Source organism: Mercenaria mercenaria, chromosome 9 (genome assembly GCF_021730395.1).
Source record: "Mercenaria mercenaria strain notata chromosome 9, MADL_Memer_1, whole genome shotgun sequence".
Taxonomy (NCBI): Eukaryota; Metazoa; Mollusca; class Bivalvia; order Venerida; family Veneridae; genus Mercenaria; species Mercenaria mercenaria.
Genome location: NC_069369.1, coordinates 30,103,717 through 30,131,072, shown reverse-complemented (window position 1 = coordinate 30,131,072; position 27,356 = coordinate 30,103,717). Strand labels below are relative to the sequence as shown.

The window sequence follows — 27,356 nt, the reverse complement described above, 5'->3', positions numbered from 1 at the left end:
TTCCACTATTAACTTCGTGGCTATCAGTCATCTACTAGTACATCAGTGTAACAATCTTATTAATTTTGTGATTTTTATAAACTCCTTTACATTGTTTTAATACAACTTAATAAAGGGAAAAGTAATGTTATGTTTAAAGAACTGGACAGATTATTCATTCCTAATTAGACATCTTGCAATTCAGAAGATTTTAGCGACCCCCGTGTTTGTTTATATTAATAGAAAATATATTTCAAATAGTAAGCAAAGATATGGTAGTGGAGAAAAGGGCCATTACGCCGGTCTTCAAGTAATACAGGGAAGAAACTGGTTTCAGTTTTAAGCTGTGGTGGCCCCTAATAAGGACCATGTAAATTCATGTGCAAATACTTGAGAGAGGCCTAATCAAGGACAGGACGTTTCATACCAACTTTGTAAAGATGCATCAGCGTTTCATGTAGAGAAGTTGCTTACATTAATGTCGTTCTCTGGTGGGTAATAAAACATCAACCTGAAACAAGCTTTCGAGTGGTCTGTATATAGAGATATAGAGGTAAAGTCAGTAGAAGTATAGAGACTGAATTTTTCCGTATTATTGTCAGAGGATAGACTTTTCAAACGTTTTTTGTTTATGCGCGTTGAGTCAACAAAATGTATTTTAGGATTTAACATATGTGTAGAAATATTACACTTTGATAGTTACAAAGCTATATAAAGGTAAAATTAAAAGAAAACCTCAAACCGCCTCATGATACTGATTTAAGCAAGAATACTTGTATACCATGAAAAGTGCGAAGACTTTTGTGCTATCTTTCTAAGAAACCGGATATTAATATTGTTGATGTAATTCTGAACAAAAAGTGTTAAACAATAAATCCAATTTAATAATTTACAAATCGTTTACAACGAGCGGTACATTTATGACGAGATTAATAAAACCACACACGGTTAACGTGAAAGTAAGTAGAGTCAAGAAAAAAATCCCCCCCCCCCCCCCCTCAAAAAAAAAATAACTATTACCCTTTTGTTACCATGCATTGCTAGTATTTACCATTGTTTATGTCTGTATGCTGTATTATGCATTCGACTAATAAATTCTCTGTTCTGTTCTGTTCTGTTCATAAATGTACTTTAACACAACAAGCGAATGTTTGTATTCAACTTCCGCTTGGAGAACTAGTCACGTATTGAACAACCGGTGGTGTAATGTAATTTCCTGCTTTACGATACAAGAAACCAGCTACAGAGGAACAGATATAACAGTGCAAATATTCAGACTTAGATATCAGAGTGGATGATATCAAAAACAGTTTAGTACCTTCTTTCGTATCATTAAGGAAGAATATTTCTTAAAAACGGTTTTGTTTAGGTTTCCAGAATCATCAAAATATATTCAATATGTTGGATTTAACATTTCTGTAAAACTAAAAACTTTGATAATATAATATTTACACAAGTGTATGTAAAGCTTTTTTTTAAACTGAAACAAATACTCACACCGTTTAATGATTATGATGTAAGCAAGAATTCGACGGAAGCCAGAAGCAAGGAAAAATAAAAAAGAAATATACCATGCATATTTTATTAAGCACAGTATTGAGACTTTTATCCTATTTCTCTAATAAACCGGATATACGTATTGTTGATGTAATTCTGAATGAAAAGTTTAATGCAATAAAACCCATACATATCGCTGATAACGGACGCTACATTTATGATGAAAACAATAACATGTTTCTTTAATATTTGTTTACGTTACTTAACGTTAGGCCTGGATTGAAGTACTATTTATTGTTTTTGAAATACTTAAGTTGTTTTCTATTTTGTTGGAAATTATTTTGACTCGCTGAAGACAGACCAGACAGCAGATTCTAGTGTTTCAGGTAGGTAATGTTTGGTTCACCGGTTTCTATAAAGAATTTTGTCAGTTTTGTCTGATCTAAATATTTTTGAAATTGGTCTGCCTAAATGTCTGATTTTTATCAAGAAAAATAGCAATATTTAATAGCAAAGATATGAATGTAAATGAACTGTCTCAGAGATTGTTGAATCAAGAATATACATTAGTAGCGCTATAAAAGCGTCTGGGCAGATCAATGAAAATAAAGAAGCTTGTATATTTTATCATAATGTCACATTTTGAAAACAATTGAGTGTGAAATTTATACATGTATAACTATAAACACCATGCACCTATTTCAAAAGAAATGTTTCTGCAGTCTACATACCTTTTTAATCAGAAGTAAATTATCCTTATTCTAGAATATTCTCTTCTATTTTCTGTCCGCCCGCTTAGCTCAATAGGGAGAGCGCAGATCTACGGGCCGTGAATTCGATCCGCAGCAAGGCGTATGTTCACAGTGATGACTAATAAAAGACATTAAGTCATTTGTCATTTGTCTTCTCCTTTCACATTCATGTGTGGAAGTAAAGAACATGTAATTACTGGTACTGAATGCTGGTTGCGTTAATTGCCCGCCGTTACATAACTGAACTGCTGTTGAAAATGGCGCTTAAACCCAAGAAAAAACAAATTTCTTCTTTCTAGCAAACCTAACCAGCATGAAAATGTAATTTATTTGCTCCTTAAGATCAGAATGTTTGATTTTTTTATTTTGTAACTGTATTGAAAAAGAAAAGAACTGTGTATATTTTAATTCCTTTTAATTCACTTGGCATAAACTTTCATTTGAATAGTGCGTTATTTCTTGACTCACTAAATTAATTATTACTGGTACTGAATGCTGGCTGAGTTAATTGCCCGCCGTTACATAACTGAACTACTATTGAAAATGGCGCTAAAACCCAAGAAAAAACAAATTTCTTCTTTCTAGCAAACCTAACCAGCATGAAAATGAGAATTATTTTCTCCTTAAGATCAGAATGTTTGATTTTTTATTTTGTAACTGTATTGAAAAAGAAAAGAACTGTGTATATTTTAATTCCTTTTAATTCACTTGGCATAAACTTTCATTTGAATAGTGCTTTATTTCTTGACTCACTAAATATTATATTATACTGGTACTGAATGCTGCATGAGTTAATTGCCCCGCCGTTACATAATGAACTACTATTGAAAATGGCGCTAAAAACCCAAGAAAAAACAATTTCTTCTTTCTAGCAAACCTAACCAGCATGAAAATGAGAATTATTTTCTCCTTAGGATAAGAATGTTTGATTTTTTATTTTGTAACTGTATTGAAAAAGAAAAGAACTGTGTATATTTTAATTCCTTTAAATTCACTTGGCATAAACTTTCATTTGAATAGTGCGTTATTTCTTGACTCACTAAATTAATTATTACTGGTACTGAATGCTGGCTGAGTTAATTGCCCGCCGTTACATAACTGAACTACTATTGAAAATGGCGCTAAAACCCAAGAAAAAACAAATTTCTTCTTTCTAGCAAACCTAACCAGCATGAAAATGAGAATTACTTTCTCCTGAAGATCAGAATGTTTGATTTTTTATTTTGTAACTGTATTGAAAAAGAAAAGAACTGTGTATATTTTAATTCCTTTTAATTCACTTGGCAGAAACTTTCATTTGAATAGTGCATTAAATAACATATTATATTTCAACTAATTAAGACAAAAATATTAGGTTTATTCAAAATGAAATGTTTGATTATTCTGAATTTATATTACATTTCTTTTCAAAAAAAGTTCCAACTCGGAGGTCGATTTTTTATGCGAATAAAGTAAACTCCTTTATCCTTGCAGCACACTGACGGTACATGCAAAACACACTGTAACGTGCAAGCTGAATATTCTATTTTAGAAATAATTGCAGCTTTAAGGTATGATAATTATATGTTATTAGATTTGTATCGAGAAATATGCATGACTTCTGCAGCGGAAATATTTGGCGACATTAGGAGCGCAATATTATTCCGTGATAGAACGAGTGCATATTTCTCGATGCAAATCTAATAGGCCTAATCTTTTTATCACACACGCATCTACACTTAAAATTATTAAATAATTGATTCAAATTTGTTATTAAGCTTAAATATTTACATTCGCCCTATTCTTTGCCATAGAAACATTTGACGTTAAATTTGGTATGAACAGCAAAAGGAAAGGCGCGAAAGTTACGTCAACGCTGCTTTGTGATAACGGGCCGATGTTTTGACGACGTCCGCGTATAGTCAGGAAGAACGTTCTTCGATGTAACTCATTGCAGAGTTGGAGCGGTCTTCTGCGCATGCCCCAAAGTGATTATCAATTGTAGCGCACGGCAAAAATATGCATATTTTTGCATGTCCGCATGCATTTAGTGTACAATATGCATAAAATACTGTCTAAAGGTTAGGGTTAGTATCACCATGGTTACAAAATATATACATTTAAGATATTTTCGTCCAAATTTAGTTAATCCGGTATGTACCGGAGTCTGTAATTTATACCGGCGCTCCAAGTCTGCATTGAGTCACAGTCAGCGTTCTTTAGATGACGTCGCAGTTGTTCCGAAATGAACGACAGAATAGGATCCTGTCGTTCGTTTCGCATGAACACCGAAAAAATACATAGAGGATAATTGTTGGTTTCGGTGTAATATCACGTTATAATTTCACCGAGTGGGCACCAAAAGTGATATTTTCACGAGTGGCGCAGCCACGAGTGAAAATAACAACTTTTGGTGTTCACGAGTGAAATTACCGTGATATTACATCGATACCAACAATTTTTCTGTTTATTTTATGTCTAAAACTCTACTTTTGTTGTGTTTATTTCAATAAAATGTCGAAATTTGCGGGAAATTTTATCAGGAAGCATCGCAAAGATGACGTCATTTTAACGACGTCATCGTCATATTGTTTCCGGCTTTCAGTACGCTCGGTAAATTTTTTTACGTTAATCCGGGTATCAGATTTGATAATTTTCACTGAGTGGCCAGTGAGTTTATCAGGATATAATTCACCGTTATATTTCGATAAACCACCGAAAAACATAAAATAAATTGCGTTTCTTATATTTACATTATATTTCCTTCCATTTGTAAACAAGATTATTTTATAATTACACCACATTTTGTTGCATTTAACATTAAAATCAGCTTCCAGGTCATTCTGTTAACGAGACTCCCGTTCATTTCGCATGAACACCGATAAAATACATTTCATTTTTTTAAGTAAAATTGAAAATATAGTCGTTAAACCACTTTTAAACGCGACAGCTTACATGAAACTGACGTCACAAATTACGTCACACCCCCGATATGAAATTTGAACGTCAATATGGAAAAAATATTGAAATTTGACGGAGTTTTCAAATGAGTATGTAATAAATAGTATTATATATATTATACTGAATGCCAATTCCAGTTGTCAAACATAATTTTGGAAATACTACGTTTTATTAGAAGAGTTCACAATCTGGGAGGGGACTAATTTTAATCTTGAGACAGGTCATTCAAGCTAAAAGACATTGATATTTAAAAAGCAAAGCTGAAAATAACTGTTTTACAACAGCAGTTGCAGAGAAAACAGGAGTTCAGGCAGAACAAATATTTTAGTATAATATCTAAACGAAAATCACGTATCATGAAATGAATTTAATTGTTGTTGTGCATTCTTAAATTTTAGAACAAAAAAAAAATCATAACATCAGTCAGACAGATTTTCTTTCGAAATTCATTGTTTATTGTTTCAGTATAAAAGCAGGTGCAAACAAAAACAGTTCAAAGCTTTTCCCCGTTATAACAGACACCTATAAAAACTTGATTTGCAGCCGTCTGCTGTCTCAAATGAACAAAAAAACGGACGTGGTCCTGATCAGACCATTGGACGAAACATGTGATTCTACGAAAGCAAATGAAGTAAAATAAAGCGAAGTGGATATATGTGAACGAGCTTACGTTCTGATATTATACTGATAAATATCATAATTCTGTTTTGACAATAATCTCTTTTCATATTAAGCTTGTGATGCCATCTATTTAAAAGTTAAAAGTAAGACTAAGATTTATCTTGACTGTACACTGTATATATCACCCAACAGTTGATCTATTTAGCCACGGATACAGTTTATTACACACAGTGTCAAGAGAAAAGCTTGTCACTAGAAACCATTACTAGTTATACAAAACGCTCGTACATCCTGCTACAGTCACACATACGGATATGTCCGTGCTTGAGGTACGGTGCGGATGGGATTGGTGTGTGGTGTGGTGAAGGAGGCGGGGGGGGGGGGGGGGGGGGGGGCACGAATAAGTCTTAGTACAAGAAAATTGGTGAAAAACGTAGAACAAAAAAAATACGTTGAACACGTTTTACTGCGCCTGGCAACTTGCCCAGCGCGGTGAACTACGCTTAAGTACGGGCAACCTCGGATAACTACGTTAAGCTACGACAAGGTACGTTTCAGTACGGATGACTACGTTTTAGTACGTATAACTACGGATAAGTAAGTTTCAGCCAAGTTGGACTAAAGTCACGCTCAAACGGCTACGGATCGCTCAAACTTTTGTGCATGTTCAAAAGTCGGAGAAACTTGCAAGTTTGGGATAAGTCTTGAACACGTTTTGACCAAATGTTGGTACGGATTGATAGGATTACTGCTTTGAGGTACGGCTCAGGTACGGATTGATACGGATTACTATGTTTCTATCCGTGGCTAGACGTTGACTATTGGCGTCGTATGTGTAACTGGGGATTTAGGTGTCATTTCCAAATCGTGCAAATAAGAGTATTACCTATACGATTCATAAACTTTATCTAGTTATAGCCTCTAGAAAATACCTAAATCTCGTACTTAGACAAAACCCCACAAGGTTTTAAAGGCTTTTATGAAACACAATTTGTTGAGAGTAATCGATAACTGATTCCGCAATTAATTATCCAGTAAATACAACTGGCTTGAAACTACTCTTTCAAACAAACTTCATGGTATTAATTCACAGTGACATATGAGGGAGAGTGGGAGCTATGGAAGTTTTGACATGCAACCAGTTAATCGGAGAAGACAAGTAAACACATTCTATCACTCTTTATCACAATAATATAAAAAAGCTAATGAAAGTGAAGCGTTTTATGTTAGCTGTTTTCTGTTTTGGTTTTCTAAGTAAAATGCGGAACGAAAACAAAACAATTGAGCCGTGTCATGAGAAAACCAACATAGTGGGTGTGCGACCAGCATGGATCCAGACCAGCCTGCGCATCCGCGCAGTCTGGTCAGGCTCCATGCTGTTCGCTTTTAAAGCCTATTGGAATTGGAGAAACTGTTAGCGAACAGCATGGATCCTGACCAGACTGCGCGGATGCGCAGGCTGGTCTGGATCTATGCTGGTCGCAAACCCACTATGTTGGTTTTCTCATGGCACGGCTCAATTATTATCTAAGACATGAACATAACTTTTGGAACAGGAAACATACGGTTTAATTAAGCATATCGGGCATGTTGATATTTAGGCTGGTTCATTACATGTTTTTCTCTGATTAATACAAACGGTTCCAAGGTGCACTGAGGTATATCATTATTTTGGCCATGTTTATTTAGACTACTTAGAGATATGTATACAAGTTTTTTTTCTGCAATTACTGCATATTCTAACGACAACTGGTCCCAAGATGCGCTCGGGCTTATCAGAACTTTGGCTAAGATATATCTAGACCACCACTTAATTACCTGTTGATTTCTTTAATTACTGTATACTTTAACAAAAGAACGGACTGTTGAACTTTCTATTCACAGTTTGAAATGTTTAGCACTTTTTATCGGATGTCAGAAAGGAATTACAAATTAAAATAAAAATCTAATGCACTATACAGATTGCTCTCTTGTAGATATATGAGCCGCGCCATGAGGAAACTAATATAGTGCATTTGCGACCAGCATGCATCCAGACCAGCCTGCGCATCCGCATTATGTATGTAATAAAAAGGTTATCATCTTTGCTTCGGGAAATATACACTCGTTCTTTGCGCTCCTAAAGTCGCGCAGTATTTCCGCTACAGAAATCGTGCATATTTCCCGATACAAAGCTAATAACATGTAATTATCGTACATAAAAAGTAGTTCGGAGCAACTACCTTCACATGATTTTTTTACATCAGTCTTCATTTTTTATATCCGCTTTATACATAATTATACAAACGAACACCAGAAATGTTCTATTGCTATTAGAGAAACTGTTAGCGAACAGCATGGATCCTGACCAGGTTGCGCGGATGCGCAGGCTGGTCTGGATCCTTGCTGGTCGCAAATGCACTATGTTGGGTTTCTCATGGTGCGGCTCAAATGACTTTTTCATATTGAGAAAAAATTATTTTACGTAGTTGCCACGTAAATACATATATTTTGCATGTGTACAAATTTGCTTTGATATGTATATTGCTACCTGTGTTTGCTTTTTGTTTTTTTTTACATAAATATGATATTAGAATCTATATACCTATTTGAGAAACAGCATAATGGTCGGATTGCATGTTGCAACAATAGTCTGGTCAGTATTATTCGTGTCCACATGTCTTTTTCACTTATTCTTGTAACAACAAACCCTAACTGACAAGAAATATTGCGTGATGTGAGAATAACGGAAGTCCAAAACATTTTTTGCAATTAAGTTCTCAGAATAATGTCACCTGATAATACAGCACGAAAATATGAAACTCTCTATGTTTCTAATACTTGATTGTAATATAAATAATTTTCTAACGAAACCTGGCAATGATCGGCGTACAAAATTTCACTCACGTGCTTATTATAAAGACACTGAATATATACACAGACTTGGCTTACTAACTGAAACTAGGATTTGAGGTTGGCATACTATAATCTCGTTTAAGTTTCTGTTACTTGCGATGCTCCTATTTTTATCTTGCTTTTGTCTGTTTCCTTTTATATGTTACGTACATTGTTTTGTATTTTGATGGTGTTACATTCCTTCCCTTCCCACTTTAGAATATTATGCTACCATGCCCTTAACTTATCATTTCCCTTTCCCATTTACACTCCATTTTATATCTTTTATACATTAGTTAAAATGTTCGTGTTGATGGCTATTCTAGGAAACCTGCGACTGCATTGGTTATATGTGGTGCTGCGCTCACTACTTTCATAGAGTCAACTCCTACCTAATATTGTTTAAAGATTTTCAGTAAAATAATTTATCTTTAGATATTTTCTTAAGGTGTATAAAACCCTCATCAAATGTATTTGACTTTATTAAATAATTATATAAATTAAGTTTGCATATAGAGCTACATGCATCATTAAATGTCATGCAGTAACCGCCTCGGTAGCCTGATGGTAGAGCGTCCGCTTCGAGTGCGGGAGGTCGTGGGTTCGATCCCAGGCCGCGTCATACCAAAGACGTAAAATAATGGTACTAGTAGCTTCCTCGCTTGGCGCTCAGCATTAAGAAGATAGTGCTAGGACTGGTCAGCCCGGTGTCAGTGCAATGTGACTGGGTGGGGTATCATGCCACGTGTCTACGGCGTGATATTCCAGTGAGGCAGCACTATAAAGTTGGGCATTGTACTCACTATTACAAGTAGACACCGTCGTTTATATGACTGAAAAAATGTTGAAAAAGACGTTAAACCCGAACACACACACACACTCAGTAAAAGTTGATTGTTAAAAAACAGCCAGTTTCTTAGTGATGGTACACATTTATACTCGTAATACTGTATATCTATACATGTACAATTTTAAACCTAGTGTATAGTACTGTTAATACACATTAACTTGTTAATTTCATGTTTACATAAACTATATGAAGTAATTAATAATGTTTTAAATATGAAAATTGTATCTTATATACCGTTGAATAAACCAAATGATGCTCACTCGCCTCATATAAACGTAAAAGATGTGAGACAGCGTTCAGATTTCTGTTTCACTTGGAAAGTAGTCCCTATCTAACTAAAGCACTTGATCTTCTAAACGAAGATTTGAGGATGATCTATTCACATTCATCTTTCTGTATATTTGGATTTCCGATATTGCTATTTTTATTTTAGCAAATCTGTTTTTATTTGAACTAATCAGACGACTCGTTTTAACAAGCATTTGGCTGAACCATCAGGGAGGGTGAGAAAAATGTGCAGTCAGTCCGGGGCTCAAACCCGGGACCCCTCGCTTACAGGGCGGGTGCTCTACCCACTGAGCTAACCGGCTGCCTGACACAAATTCTCCGCTTACGTGACCAAGTCCGTATCGTGACATATGATACCTCTCAAATCACGAAGGCGCAGTCATGATGTGGTCGTCATAATAAACATGAAAAACCCTGGCTAAATATAGATTTTTTTTAACTTCTACTTTTACTTTCAAAATGTTGAAAGCAAGGCTCTGATTGGCTAGCGGAAGGGTCGTTAGAACGAGTCTATCAATAGCACGTCTTCAGATCCAAAGCGTAGCGTTTAATTGGGGATGTACTTTAGTCAGATTGAAAGTAGTCCTGTGCTGAAATACCTAATAAAAGTTTACAATACAAGACACAGAAAATGCACCTAAAACATAGAAAGATTGAAACTGAAGCCAACCGCTATCAGTTTAGATATATTTGTCAGATTAGTAGATAATCATCTTCTGTATAAAATTTAAAAGAAAATATAATAGGAAACTTTGAAGATAAACCGATAGCCATTATTTATGAGACATCTTAAAAGAAGAAGATACCATGTTCTATTAGATTTTGCCTGATTTACAATGGCAAAATGTTTCAGAATATTTCAGTGATCATTTTTTATTAAACATGTCTATGGAAAAACGAGAACTTTGGACAAATAAGCATACTTGTTTAGGCCACACCAAATTGATAAATTGTTCATCGGATTTTTTTCTGAAAAGATTGAGGCGGCGAGCGAAAACATAATTTAAATATTTTTTTAGGTTTTTGAGAAAACCAGGAGCGAGCGAAGAGCGAAGAAATATATTTGTCTTCATTGGCTCTCGACTGACTAATAAAAACCTTAAAATAGAATGTATAGCCCTTTTAAATTAAAAAGTAAGTCCCCAGGGACTGAGAAAATCTGACCTGCAGACGCACAACAAAGCGAACTCGTGAAAAAAAGGTAATAACATTGCCATACAGTACACTGTAATCAAATAATGCATGCTTTTGAAAATGCTGTTAGAAAATATGTAATAAACAACAATGCATAACCTTACACCATACTTATCACATACATATGTGACTTGAATATTTACTGCTATGAAAATGTAGCATTCTTAGCTGACTTTACAAAGTTTTTGATACATCAAATATCTATGTGAGTGTTACTAGATCTATTAAAGCTTCTGCTTTGAAACTTAGAACAGTTATTTACTGTCAAAGTCTACACCTGGAGAAACAATACTCTTAAGTCTGAATCTAGACAGAGTTATGCCCCTTTTTAACATAGAATATTTTTAATTAAGTTTTATATAATGACCAATAGCTTTCAAAGCTTCTAACTATTATGCCCCTTTTACTGTCAAAGCTCTGATTCAGAAAAGTCGAGCATGATTACTTATGAACAGCTCTTTTTCTAACTTTAAACTTTCATAACATATTAAATTTGTTGAAACAAAGTCTCAATTAAAGTCTGAAATGGAAATTAACGTGCATTAACATTAGTCTACTAAATGATTGGAAAATTTGAAAATCGAAACTGTTCTGAAAACAACTCATAATGTAAATTCCTTACTGCACCAACTTTCGTATGCAAATGCTGATCATTTGGACAGGAAAAACTGAAAACAGATAAGTGACATGCATCAATAAGTATTTACCCTTACCAAAATAATGTAGATTGATCAAATAAATTAGTATGTTTTTCTTCATCCAGTTTTCAATGAAATAAATTGATTTTTTGTAGCATGTAATTTGGTAAACATTTGAAGAAAATGACGTAACTGCATAAAGGGGAAACAACTTTAATGCAACTAAATATATGTGTGTGTGTGTGTTCGGGTTTAACGTCTTCTTCAACAATTTTTCAGTCATATAAACAACGGTGTCTACTTGTAGCAGTGAGCACAAAGCCCTATTTTATAGTGCTGCCTCACTGGAATATCACGCCGTAGACACGTGACATCATACCCCGCCCAGTCACATTATACCGACACCGGGCTGACCAGTCCTAGCACTACCCTCTTAATTGCCGAGCGCCAAGCAACTAAATATAAGTGTTATGATTTATTATAGACGATGTGTGCGTAGAATGTATTTATTTTGATTAAAATCCATTTGAGAACAATCTAGGACTGGAATTATAAGCATTTATACACTTTTACGTCCGTAAAAAGTAAAAGGTTTGGATTGATTTTTTTCATTGGGGCGAGCGCAAGCCAAAAAAATAATATATATTTTTTTGTATTTCTGAAAATATACGAGCGACAAATCCGATGAACAACTTTTTAATTTGGTGAGGCCTTATTTGTTATAAATAAATGACTAAAAACTGAGAGATAGTTTGTTTAAAGGCTGGAAGCTAGTTTGTCTCATATTTGGCATACTGAAAGTCATTAATATTCGTGAGGACTAATTGTAGTGTATTTCGTGGTGAAGTAAATCCATGGAATTCCATATTGTTCTTTTTGATGTTCCGCGGCATTTATTTTTTTTTCTTTTCGATTGAATAAATGTCAGGCAACAATAACTGAACTACGATTATTGCTGAAAAAAGATTCGGAATCGAAAAGATGTTTCAAAAAGTCTGTTTATATGGGCGGGGCTAATTTTGTTATGTGGCAATTGGCATCATAAGAATTTTTAGGAAACTTTTAACCTTATCGGATAGTTTTTATGGCAGTGGCATTATAAAATAATACTTAATTTCATTTTTGACGTCGCTAACCAAAGTGAAAACTAACTTTTTCTGAAAAAGATTATCCCTGTTGCAAATGTCAGTGCATCGACCGGTGGTTTATGCCATTCAGCCACTCGCGGCCATGGTAGTCAAATTCTTGAAACTACAGAATTAAGCAACGGTGATCTTGGTCATATTTATTTAGAATTATGTAATGCGTATACTTATACATAAAACATCAAATTCTGCCGCCTATGGAAAGTTGTAGTAAAATGGGAAGGAGAAAAACACCGACAGGTCTCTGTAAGAAATAACCATGTTTTGCGTTTGTGGCAATCGCAAATGTTTTATGGAAGAGTTTACACTGCTAGTATTAGGTGAGTTTTAAACTCCTAAACTTTATTAAACGTAGATTTGTACATAATTTAAAGATAAAAATACTTCTACCAATCTAGGTCATAATATATGATTCCACGTTAACTAACGATACATCGTTTTAATTACCAAATGTAAAGTTTGCATTACCAAAATTGTAAAATGGCACCAAAATTACAACATGACTTGGTGTATCTAAGTGATGTCATATAGAAAATTGTTAACATGTTTATATGGAAAACGCTTTTAACCCCTAATATTATTTATATTATTCCAGAGTTAAAAAGCGTTTTTTTTTTTTCATGATAAACACGTTAAAAGGCGCTTTACATAGCACAAAACGGCCACTCAGAGCGCAAAATTCATCCTGTACTAGATCAGATACAGAGCGATCTGACCAGGTGGACAGCAGTGTATAGCACCGATACACGCGAAACCGTATTTTCTGGGAAAAACAAGTACAGGCCTCTCAGTTAGGTGGGATATACTCAAGAGCATCTGAGAAATGTCAAATGGCTGGACCGGGATTCGAACCCCGGACCTCTAGACTGACAGTCAAGCGTGTTACAACTAGAACACCGGGCCACCTTATGACAATCGGCAATTTCGTTCGATTACGTTTTCCCGGTGTGTGATTCCGACATTCTCCTATTGAAACCTTTACCAGTATAAGCTTCATTCACGGCTGAAGAATGCCAAAATAACAGACGAGAATACGATATCTTACAAAAAATGGCCGATTGTCATTACTGGTCTACTACCCTTATATTATTTCCGTTACTGCGTTTTTCATCAAGTGTCAGCAGACGATTTAAAAAGCTGTTCAGTCACCATATGATATCTTCGTAAACCTACTGTAGGAAATTAATTGCTTTTTTGGCATGTCTCATTGAATGTTTGCAGAAGTCAACAACCCAATCGATTTGCTGTCCGTGCTTTATTTAGTCTAGTATTATCTGAAGGAGTGTTTGATTGTTGACTTCCAAAATAATGCCGATCTGATTAACTAACAATCGTCTGTTCTCATCAGCGGATATCAAATTTGAATAACATGTGATATGAGTTTGTGTCCTTTTTACTTTACATCAAATGCAAAGGAAGTTGTCACGTTATTAGATTTTGTATTCTCAATGATGTGGTCCTGAATTTTTATTCAAAACTAACTGTAAAATTGAATTGCAGCGAATACAGTTACATTAAGTTCCACAACGTATCTAACAAAGTCTTAGAAAATTTAAGTAATGGTTATAAACAACCCAAGTCGTCATGTTCAGCTTAATAATGTTTTACCGTGATTCATGAAGCTCACTTCGTTGCATTAGACTTTGGCTAACGGATTGCCCATTTTTACGTGTTATTTACTTACAGGTATTATACATATCGGCCTTCATCCTTATTTCAACACATTACTTATATTCCAAACCAAAACGACAATAAGCAAAACCGGAATTCGTGACAAACATTTGAATAAGGAAAATACATGTTTTTCAATATTGTAATAATAGTACTAAAACATGTACCCATTTCTGTGGCCCTGTAATGTTTGTATTTTTAATATGCCCTGGATCATTAGTCAGTTTTGCTAACTTTTTTAAATCCAGAGACAAAGTGTAGCAGCGCTGGATTAATGGGAGATATAAGACAATGGTAATACCAAACAACTGTTAGTTATGAAGTTAAAGAAGCAGACCATAGATAATTTATATGGTTCTGTCTTACATATGTCAATTGATAGTAAAACAAGTAAACATGGAATGCATTTTCCGTGTAAAACGATTGTTGCAGAACTTTCTGGTGATAGCGGTGAAGCAAATCTATTTGAATGTTTCTCATTGCAGAGTTGGTGCAGCCGTTCTGCGCCTGCGCGGAATTATTATCAAATGGAACGCACGGCAAAAATACTCATTTTTTTGCATGTCCACACGCATTTAGTGTATAATGTGCATAATATACCGACTGAAGGTTAGGGTTAGAATCACCATGGTTACAAAATATATACATTTAAGGTATTTTTGTTCAAATTTAGTTAATCCGGTATATACCGGAGTCTGTAATATATCACGGGCGCACCAACTCTGTACTTAGTCACAGCCAATCTATTTACGGGAAATCTAATGATTAAGAGAGTATGAGGTATTAGGCATAGAAATGTCATGCGATAATTTTGTGTATAGCATGATAATAAAAAAATAAACTTACAGCGATCATACTCGGGTTTGTCATTAAAAAATGATTACAGGTGTAAGATTGTAAGGGATGGTAATGTGTTCCATGGGCAGAATTGGTGCTAGGAATGTAGGAAAACTAAAAGGTGGAATTTCCAGATATTTAAAAATGAGCAAATTTGTGACATATTTTATACCTTTTGTAATTTATTGTGTATATATAATACTAAAGTAAAGGTTTCTTACAAGAGTTTATTACAGACTAGATCATGTGTAGCTTTGTGACATAGCTTTTCTTGTCCAAACCAGTTAAAAAGACTAAAATCTCACTGCCAATTTTCGAGACATGATGAGAGAGAATATGAGTGTAAATGCAAATGTTGAGTGTGGATGTATTAAGGGTTAGTATCTTTTTTAACATTTTCGGTAGAAGTTCATGCCATATTCGTAAATTTACCAGTTACTCACTTTATAAATAAGCCGTTCTCAAAAACGAAAAAAAATAGGCTACGATTCAACATATCTGGTGTTCGTTTGTATATTTATGTATAAATCGGATATAAAAATTGAAGACTAATGTAAAAAATCATGTTAAGGGAGTTGCTCCGAACTACTTTTTATGTACGATAATGTTATTAGCTTTGTATCGGGAAATATGCACTATTTCTGAAGCGGAAATATTGCGCGACTTTAGGAGCGCAAAGAACGATGCATATTTCCCGATGCAAAGATGATAACCTTTTTATTACATACATATGTACACGTTCAAATTTTATATAAATATTATGAATTTGTTCAATACCCTGAACAAGATTGACAATACTGAACTAAATCAATGAATTAATGCAACGACACACATTAAATTACGTCACGCACCCGATATGAAATTCAGGCGTCAATGTATGGAAAAATATTGACGTTTCCGGTACCACTGTAACTTAATGAGAAATTGAAACGAGTATGTAATAACTGGTCTTACGCTGGAATTATCAAAAGCTCTATAGCACTATATGAAACATTTCAATAATAAATTTCTTACTAAAGTGATTTAAAAATACTTTCAGTACAGATTTGTTTTCTCATAGCAGCTTCGCTGTTCGTAATAATAATCAACAGCTTGTTGAGATACGGGTTGCTCTCAATGAATGGCAGCTATATTAAATTATCTTGCCTCCTACAAGTTTCTTGCATTTTTATTGGTCAATAGACGTCACGTGGAGACAGGATATATTCCATATCCTGCTAGTACATTTCAGATATGAATTTTGATTTTAAAAAATGGCTGCCGTTTTGTTAATTTACAAAATCGCTCTCGCCTGATATGGATTTCCTCGACAGCGTATATCCCGTATCCTGTCACCACCAAGCAGTGTAACTAATGATGTTTCGGACAATGTTAAAACGGGGTATAAACAGAATTACACGTAGCTTTGCGTCAGATAAAACTGTTTAGAGCTCACTGTTTGAAAAAAAATGGTAAGAAAGAAACAACACACTTTACTGTTACGGTACCGTTTTCAAGTAGTGCAAAAAAAAAAAGAAAAACGTTACGTTCAATGCCTGAATAAAAGTTATTCATTTATATGCAAACTCTGGTCTAGAGAAGGTAATCTTTTGTCCAGAAATTTATTCGAATGCTTATTTGTACAAACCGTATACGGTTTCAATGTTCATCAAAGGTGGTTATTCAGATTTGGTCTGGTAATGGATTCGCTCCAAACCGTAATAATTGATCATTTACAAATATTTATGTTCTTAAAACATTACATTTTCAGTGGAAATATTTATAAAATCTGACTTTCCTTTCAAGATATTGTAAGAATGATATGTATATAAGGACCATTGTATTAAATTTGTCAAAGATTTGTACTGAGAAATAATTATATATATATTTCATAAGAAATGATAGTTTTTAAAATTAATATCGACTCCCATTGCATATCATGTTTGCGCAACCAGTATAGATTGAAAATAGATAAATATCTAATATACGCCGGTTTGAAACTTGCCAACTATTTCAAATAGTTGAAATATCCCAATATCTATCAAATGCGAATGTAATGTGTAAATGAAGTTTATTGAATTTAAAAGACATTTTTCACTTTTGAATACTTTTATAGAAAGGGTGATAATTGCAAACTTTCGTAAAATGCAATGAAATATTTATTTTGTAAAAGGAATTTGAACCTATGTAATGGGTCTTTTGTTTCTTAAATAAAAAAAATGTCATAAGATGTTGGTCAGATGTGACTAACCACCTTTAAGAAACTCGATTCACTGAAATGCCAATATTCATAACAGAATTTGTTCTGCCATACCTTTTCCGCTTACTGTAATTTAAATGGTTTGAAACTATTCTAGAAAGCAAATATATGGTCTAATAACTTCATGGTCGTATAAAAGAAAGAAGTGTGATTTTATAACATAAACCAGAAAAGCGTTCAGTCCTAAAATGATGTTACAATTAACAAAGAAGTGAAACAATCATTTAAATAAAATTGTATTAGGATAAAGGGTTTTACTTATTACTGTTTACTTTTCCAAGTAAAATACACAACAAAAATGCAACAAACAAGGAGCCTTGTTTTCAAAACGCAAAATCATGCCACCGGGTGTATGACCAAAGATGTTGTTTTTTGAGGATTTAAGTTTAAAGACGAAGACCATATGAAGGTTAATGTCATCTAAGTAGGTTTTTAGGTCTTGCCCTAAGGTTTGTTGAGTTTGAACATGGACTAAATTGGATCATTTATAAAATGTTCTTTACTAAGGATTTAAGTTTGAAGATGAAGGTCATATGACGGTCAAGTTCATCTATATATAGGTCAGTTTGTAGGTCTTGTCACAAGGTTTGTTGAGTGTGAGTTTGTACTTAATCGGATCATTAATGTGGGTTGTAGGCAATCTGATTCGTGTGGAGACATGAAGTTCAAGGTCATCAATATATATCTTGCCGCAAGGTCTTTTGGGTGTGAGTTTGTACTTAATCGGATCATTAATGTGGGTTGTAGGCAATCTGATTCGTGTGGAGACATGAAGTTCAAGGTCATCAATATATATCTTGCCGCAAGGTTTCTTGAGTGTGAGTATAAACTGAGTTGTTTCATTTATGTGTGCTTTAGGACCAAAAATCTTTCTTCAAGGTTTTAAGTTTGAAGGTGAAGGTCATATCAGTTTCGATGTCATTTATATATGGATCAGTTCGTAGGTCCTGACACAAACATTGTTAAGTGTTACTTTGTATTAAATCGGGTCATTAATGTGGGATGTAGACTGTCTAACAAACAAACAAACGGAATGTTGAATCACTATATGCCCGAAGGCATAATAAAAAGCAGCTATGTATATTATCTAATACAAGACATCATAATTGTTTTTTTAAAACAGAAGGTACTCTCATACATGTATATCGTTATTATGGCAAGTATATATCTAGACTAGTTAATTACATTCTTTTCTCGTATTATAACAAACGGCTCCAAGATGCGCTGAGGCATATCGTTATTTTGGACAGGTATATTTTGAATAGGTGAATACACGTTTTTCTTCAATTACAGCAGATTCTAATGACAATCTGCCTTAAGATGCGCTGAAGCACACAGTGATTTTGGCAACATATATCGGGACTAGTTAATTAAATGTTTGTTTGTCTAATTATTGTATATTTTAACGACAGATGGTACCAAGATTCCTTAACGATATAGGACATTAGAGTGAAATTCTGTGATACAATTGATTTACTTTTATGTCAGAAAAAGTCTAATGAAAAAATATGCATGATTCATATAACGATAAAATAACTGCATATCGCTTAAAACTAGCCACGTGCTGAAATATTCCTTAGCAGAATTTCCTTCTGTATAATACAAGACACATGGTTTTAGATAAATAGAACAAAACTCACGCATTATCAGTTCAATTTTGTTGTCCTAGATATATTTGACGATTTACCAAGAACACATTCCCTGCATAAAATTTGAATTTATTATGGAAAGCTGTGAAGATTAATTGATAAGCTATTCATTGATGGCACACATTATTTATAAGACATCTGACCGAAGAAGAAAGTAATGTTCAATCGGATACCGTCTGACTTAGTTCGCAAATATATTTTAGGAGTAGTTCAGGGAAAATTCCTGAAAAACATATCAACAAAAGAACGAAAACTTTAAAACTTAATGCCACTTTGTACTTCAGTTCCAAGCTTTTTATTCATTGGTCTCATTTTCGCAAAATGAATTGCATTTTTCAGAATTTTATCATTTACATTTTAAAATATATACATTTTCTTGACAACAGAAAATAAATATATTAAAGACATGAAAATCTGCCACTGAAATCGAAACAACAAACATTGTTTACATTGAGAGAATTATTATTTGTAGTTCCGTTTAATAGATCAAAATGTTTGACAAAAATGATGATATTCTTCAGCTGAATTACAATTAGCTTAATTTCTTGACCTGATAAACTAAAATACACTCTAGATTTCACTTGGTTTTGTTTTGTTAATATTTCGGCCTCGTAACCTTTATCATAGTTTTATAAAATTTCAAGTAATATTCTGCATTTTGGGTTCTTTGAATACAATATCAAAATAACTGGAATGAAAAGCCAGAACTGACGTAACGCTGTCAATTCCCGCAAAACCCCAAATGTTTTTATATTATATTTTACTCTAAACTTATTAGTGGCAGGAAATGTCAGTATTAATGTATAGAGAATGGAAGCTACTAGGAATACTTATTTAATAAGTTAACATTTATTCCGTTTAGAAACATAATAAATGTAACTTGGAAGGCCAAACTTCTATGCTACTAAATTGAAAAAACATATTAAAGGTGTTGACTGTACTAGAAATACAAAACAAGAGGGCCATGACGGCCCTCTATCGCTCACCTGAGTTTTGTTGCTTACTTGAACATATTTCTTTGCTAAAGCTTTAATAATAAAACACTAGGTGAGTAAATCATGGTAACGATTGTGTAATAAGATAGCTACTGCAATTGTTAAAGAAGTGTACAGGTCGTCCAAATCTCTTTGCTGTAGTTTAAAAAACAAAAAAGTAGGTCAGTAGGTAGGGTTAAGAATATTAAGGATCAAACTGCAAGTGATGTCGCAGAATAAACCACTTCTAACTGCAATTTTAAATGATTTCGGCACACAAAACTTTTATTTTATAATTATCAAAGCATTTCTAGCAACTGAAAGCTTTGATAAAAGCAAATTGATTTCAAATATTGCGTAAAAAGAACGGTCAGACACAGTGAACTTTTGCCTAGACAAAATTTTGATGAATAACATGGGAATTTTTCTTCAAGTCAATTCAGTCCACCACATACTATCTTCTCCATCTGCACTTCAAACTCTACAAGATTCCATTTACTACAAAACATTATATTAAATAATAATAGAAATTTAAAATAAAAAGAATTAAAAGCGGACCATATTAATTCATTGAGACGTCTATGGCCTAACAATTTGGCGAACCACCTATCTCCAGTATAAAGTCCAGACTACTGGAAAGTAATCACACAAATACAAAAATGTATTTTCATACTGATATTTTCAATCTGAGAAACCAAGGTACAAAAGTCATTTCCATCAATTTGTCTTTAAATACTCTAGGGGTTATCATCTAAATAAACACTCAAACTGACAAGTTTCCAAGAAAAATTGGAGTTAAATGTAACCTAGTGTGTCCATGTAGTTTTTCGCCGACCTGATCATGTGACCTAGTTTTTTATTCCAGATGCCTTGGTTTCAAACTTGACTTAGATATCACCAAGACAAACCTTCTGACAAGTTCTAATGATAACGGCTTAAATTGTGGCGTCTAGAGTGTTCACAAGATTTTTCATTGATTTGATCTGTCGACCTAGATTTTGGTCCAAGATGACCCACTTTCGAACTCGACTTAGATATCACCAATACAAACACTCTTACAAGTTTTCACGATAATTGGACATAAAGTGTACACAAGGTTTTTCTTTGATTTGACAGGGTGACATAGTTTTTGACGCCAGACGATCTAGTTTCAAACTCGACCAAGAAATCATCAAGGAAGATCATTATGACCAAGATTCAGGACGACTGAACTTAAAATGTGACCTCTAGAGTATTCACAAGGTTTTGATTTGATTTGTCCGGGTGACCTAGTTTTTGACTCAACAAACCCATTTTCGAAACTGACATTGATATCATCAAGACAAACATTCTAACAAGTTCTCATGATAATTGGACTTAAAATGTGGCTTCTATAGTGTACACAAGGTTTTTCTTTGATTTAATTGGGTAACCTGTTTTTTTACCCTAGACGACCCAGTTTTAAATTCGACAGAGAAATTATCAAAGGAAACATTATGACTTGTTTTCACAAAAATTAGACTTAAATGTGATCTCTAGCGTGTTCACAAGGTTTTCTTTTATTTGACCTGGTGACCTAGTTTTGACACGAGATGACCCAGTTTGGAACTCGACCAAAATATCATCAAGACAAATATTCTAACAATGTTTCTTGACAACTGGACTGAAAATGCGGATTTTAGTGTGTTTGCAAGGTTTTTCTTTGATCTGACCGGGTGACCTAGTTGAGTCGGCTAAAGGCTGAAAGCCTTTTGACGAGTCCTTGCTGTTCAGCGATTCTCTAAATGGACCGAATAACACGTGAAGGGATGTAGTTCCATTAGATTTCTCAAACTTCAAACAGTTCACTGCATGAATGAAGTTAAGTTGTGTCAATTCCCTTTGCTATGACCAATATACGATGTAATCTGTCATATTTATGACTTGTAATTGTGCAATACTCGAATGTAACTCATTAAGCATAAATGTGCATTTTAAGAATTGCGCAGGCTTACAAAGCTTGGGTAACATCCAGCGAAAGACAAAAAATAGTTCCACAGGGCTCCAGATAAGATGCGTATTAGCGTAAATTACGTATAGAAATAATGCAAATACGCATGTCTAATAATTTCTAAGCGTATAAAAACGTATATAAAATTACAGAAACGCACACAATGCTTTTTTAAAAACAAAATCTGAATCGTCCGGATGCGTTAGGTAACATAGCCGATCAGCCTTCATTCTCCCACATTGAACGTAAACACGCATCGTATGATTTCTATAAACTTTGCGTGGGTTGATTTTTGCAGTCAGTAAACGGATAAATTATCGGAAGAAGAAGCTCTTACTAGTTTGTTTAGTTACTATTGATATTAAAAATGATTTTAATACTTATTTTTCGAGAAATAAACAAATCGGCGAAACATTAAATTGTATTTTCTTGTAGTTTTTGAAATCGAAAGTAGATCGTCTATGTTTGGCTGCTTTCACGAAACGAAACAACTTTTTTATGAAAAGATTTGAATAAGAGGTTATTTAGCCATAAACTTCAATGTCAGATACTGCCAATTGCTGCTAAATGTCTTCGTATCATCACAATTTGTAAAATATATTGTTGAAACTGGAGAAAAGTGTAATCGTATCCGGATATAATATTTTGGGTAAATATCGAGCTGTGTTATGAAATTTTAAGAAAAAAACTAAAAACAAACTGAAACTGGTAGACTATACTGTCAGTACATCAATCATTAGCCGACTCAGGCCCTTCAGGCCTTTGATTTTTGATCCCAGATGACCCAGTTTCAAACTCATCCAAGAAATCATCAAGGCAAACATCATGGCCAAGTTTTATGACAGTCGGACTTAAATTGTGACCTCTAGAGTGTTCACAAGTTCTTTTCTATGATTTGACCTGGTGACATAGTTTTTGAGCCTAGATGACCCAGTTTTGAACTCGGCCGAAAAATTATCAAATGAATCATTATGACATGTTCTTAATTGGACTTAAAATGTGACCTGTAGAGTGTTCAAATGGTTTTTTCTATGATTTGAGAGGGTGGCTTAGTTTTTGACCCCAGCTGACCAAGTTTTAAAACTCGACTGAAATATTATCAAGACAAACATTCTTACAGGTTCTCATGGCGATTGGACTTAAAATGTGACTTTTATTTTGTTCAAAAGGTTTTCTTTGTTTTGACCGGGTGACCTAGTTTTTGACCCAGATGTCCCAATTTCAAACTCATCCAAGAAATCAACAAGGCAAACTTCATGAACAAGTTTCATGACAACAGGACTTAAATTGTGACCTCTAGAGGGTTCATAAAGTTTTTCTTGATTTGACCTGGTGACCTACTTTTTTACCCCAGATGAAAGAGTTTCAAACTCGACCGAGATATCACCAAGACAATTATTCTTAAATGTTTCCATGACTATTGGACTTAAAATATGGCTTTTATTCACAATGTTTTCCTTTGATTTGACCAGATGACCTAGTTTTGTACCCCAGATAACCCAGATTCAAAATTGGCCTAGAGATCACCAAGACAAATATTTTGACCAAGTTTCACCAAGATACAATAGATAATGTGGCCCTCTAGAGTGTTCACAAGGTAAAATGTTGACGATAGACCACATGCGACAGACACCGGTCAAATGTTGATGACAATTGCTCACCGTTGAGCACGAAACTAAAAATAAAAGGGAAGGTTAAATTTCCCGGAAACACAGCACCCCAAGCAAAGCCAGAGAGCCATGCATCGCAAAGTAGGCCCGCAACAAAATGAAACTGTAACGTAAAAATATGGCTGACGGGTTGCTTCAAAAATCCAAATTTTTAAATATATGCAAAATACAAATATTGGTAAGGGGTAGATAAAAGTTTGGGGGTTAAAAGCAAAGATGGCTATTCAACAGGGATAAAACGTATTATTTAACTAATTAAAACCAGTTTGTTTTCTCTTTCGAAAAGTCAATGCTCTTTTTTTAAAAGAATGCCTTTTAACGTATTGAAAGTTAATCTATAAGATTTGTATAAACTCCAAATTTTTGTTTTCGTGATCAGAACAGCTGGTACCTCTGTCTGCAATTAGTGGATCCACTCAAGCTCTTATTTTATGTCACTAGTACCTTCCTCTTTATATGTTCTAATAAATATACATCGACATCATCCATTGTGATCAGGAATATTGAAATGGTGTGTGCTTTAGTCGAATGTGCTTTAGTCGAATGTACGCTTTATGCTCCCGTAAATCACTCTTTAAGTGATCTCTAGTTTCACCGACGGATATAATTTTTATTACTCTTATTACAGTTTATCCCAAATATCAGATCTCACGTCTGGCAACTCCGGGCCCACTTTACCCTCACAAATCTGTCCTTTTTATTGTTGTGCTTACAATTTTTTATTGTTGTCAATCATATCGCATACAATGTACTTTCTGCTACATCTGTGTTTGATTTTGCCAATCCGATTTTGTTTCATAACCCAGTTTGTCTTTCCGTGTACCTTATGGTCTGTCTGTGTTTGTGTCCGTGCGGTATGCAAGTATTGTGGTGTCATCGAATACGTTTTTTCCATCTTTCTGGTAAAAGTACCTGTGTGTTTACGTACACTATTGTGTAGGCTCGGAAGATGTTTAGACTAAGCCACTACCATTGTTATACTCTTCATTGTCTCTTATTTGCGTTTTCATTGTGATAGCAGTTCTACCACGTCCAGTTTGCCGAATCTATTTAGTTGACCTCTTGTCTGTCCATGACGTAATCTTAATAATAAATTTAATCGACATTTCATCCTCGATGGCAACTGTTAGATACCTACAATTATTAATGATTTATTTTACTACTTTTTAAACAAGAATTTTACGGGCATCAACAATTTTGCATTTAAGCATTGAGCTTAATTAGAAGTCAAATGTAACACATCCCCAGGTTGTAATGTATACATTTAAATATACATCACTTCAAATTCTTAATGTGTTATTTTCAACATATTTAACAATACGCCAATATGATACGGAGAAATCATCCAATGTCTAGTCATAGCCATAGGAAAATGCATCAAGTGTATATTTATAAAATCTGATATGGTTTCAAAACTTTTTAAGAAATATACCGATCTTCACAGTGTAATTGTTTCGGCGCTGCCATTACTTTTCCTTTGGATGTAGTTTGTTTGAAACTCTCGCCTCAAATATTTCGGAGTTGAAGCATTCGAAGTTTATCTTAAAAAAAAGTACGAACAATATTTTAAAGAAAGATATTTTCCGGAGTTTGCAACATGATTAATATATTTCAAAAACTGCTATAGGAATGAAACGCAAAACACAACTGTTTAACAATTTAACGTTTTTGGCAACATAACTGCAAAGGCTGAATGTGTTACTGATATTAAACACGATCGATCGATGCGCTGAGGCGTAGAGTTAATTTGGACAGATATATCTGGGTAAGTTAATTACATGTTTTTCTCTAATTACTGTAGATTTTCCAAACTAATTAAGATACCGTACATACTTCTGTTTCATTTGAAAACTAGCCTGGTACTCAAATACCGGTGATAATGATATTTCCTGCTTTGCGATACACGATACGGGGGGCAATGAATAGAAAACTAAAAGAGATCGATACAAAAGCCGACCGCTTTCAGTCAAATGCTACTAAACTCATCTTCTGTAAAAAAAATGAATAAATTGGAAAGCTTTGAAGACAAACTGATAACATACTTCTTGGTGATAAACATGAGACATTTATTGGATGAAGATAATCATGTTCTATAAGACACCGCCTGATTTACACTTCATATCTTTTCAAGAAACACATCTATGCTAGTTTTAAAATGGTCTTATTGCCTACTTATATTATTTTTAGATTCGATAATAAACACTTTTTCATCATGCCGAACATAAAAGTTAAAATATCAAAATGACAATAATTTTGATAATGTACCTTTGAATTACAACTATCAACGTCTTTTCGTATAATAGATTGACCTTATGGTTTGAACGGTCATTGGCTATTTTATCAGGAAGATACTGCTTAATTATTTTCTTGCCTTATATGTTAATAGATTAAAAGCCAATTACTTATAGTTTGCTAAAGCTCATCAATGTTATAAGTTCATATGATACGCCTTGTTCGCTGTTCTAAGGCATGTTTGGCACCATCGAATGCAGGATGAAACCAAACTTGTAAAAGTGTAGACACGTGCAGCATTACAGCTTTTTAGGGCCGATTTAATATTATCATATTAACATTGAACATTTTTAACAACAGTTTTCCATTCCAAAGAGAGCAATGATATAAAACATGTATAGGACATGGCTCAGAGTAAATTAATCTATTTTTGTACATCTGCTTGTATAAGCGTTATGTGTTACTGCTCAAATGTCGGTACCCACTGTATGATACTTTCCTAAATGTTCTCTTGGAAATTTGTCTTTTTTGGCCTGTCTCAAATAACTGTAGAAGTAAAAAACGTGATCGAGTTGCTGATCGCGCTTGATAAGTATTACATGTGTTCGACTGGACAGGATTGTGAATCCTGAAGTTCCAAACTAATGTGTTTCGATGAATTACTGGCTATCGCTCATTCTCATTCATCTGTTGACATTACCAAGACTCCAAAGAAACTGCTTTCTTACAGAAAGAATAAAAGGCGCCAAAACTGTTAAATTACTTCCTTTACGAGTATACATCCATTTACTTTACATCGATTTCAGTGTAAGATCTCGCCCTTTTAGATTTACTACATTTATAACATTTGCTGTAAGTTTCAGTTCCATAAACTTGTTCCGACTAAGAACAGATAAATGGTTTTAAGCCCTAGACTAAGAACATTAATGAATTTCAATGATCAATGCCTAACAACATGCATGAAATTGAACCTTTATTATGTGTAAGCAGTTTGTTATCTCCAAAGAGACTATGAAAAACAAATTGAAGGGGTCCGTGCAAAAAGGTACCTATCTCCATTTAGTAAAAATGTTGGAAAAACGCATTTTTGTAAAATTTCGGTGAAGTGTGATATTTCCCAAAATAACTGCAGCTATAGATTGTATACTATTTAAACAGTCATATTACCAAGTTTCATATTTATATCATTTTTATAACAAAAAAATGTTGTTTTTGTCGATTTTGTTTATGCAACAAGGGTTCTAAGTCCTTGGAGTTAAGACCATTGTTGAAAATTAAAACGATGTTTTAGAACTGATTATGCTTGATTTGCGTATCATTTTGCCTAAAAATATCAA

General features: G+C 34.0%; 1 protein-coding gene across 3 annotated transcripts in view; it reads left to right on the top strand.

Moving 5' to 3' along the window:
- Window positions 1–1,174: 1,174 nt before the first annotated feature.
- Window positions 1,175–27,356, top strand: part of LOC123546827 (G-protein coupled receptor 83-like) — a 95,782-nt gene continuing 69,600 nt past the window's right edge. The window contains exons 1-2 of one of the 3 annotated variants that reach the window (XM_053551144.1): window positions 1,175–1,862; window positions 3,702–3,778. The gene's annotated coding sequence lies outside the window, so the exon portion shown is untranslated. The remainder of the gene's footprint in view (window positions 1,863–3,701; window positions 3,779–27,356) is intronic. The other 2 variants (XM_045333415.2, XM_053551146.1) reach the window with 2 other exon arrangements.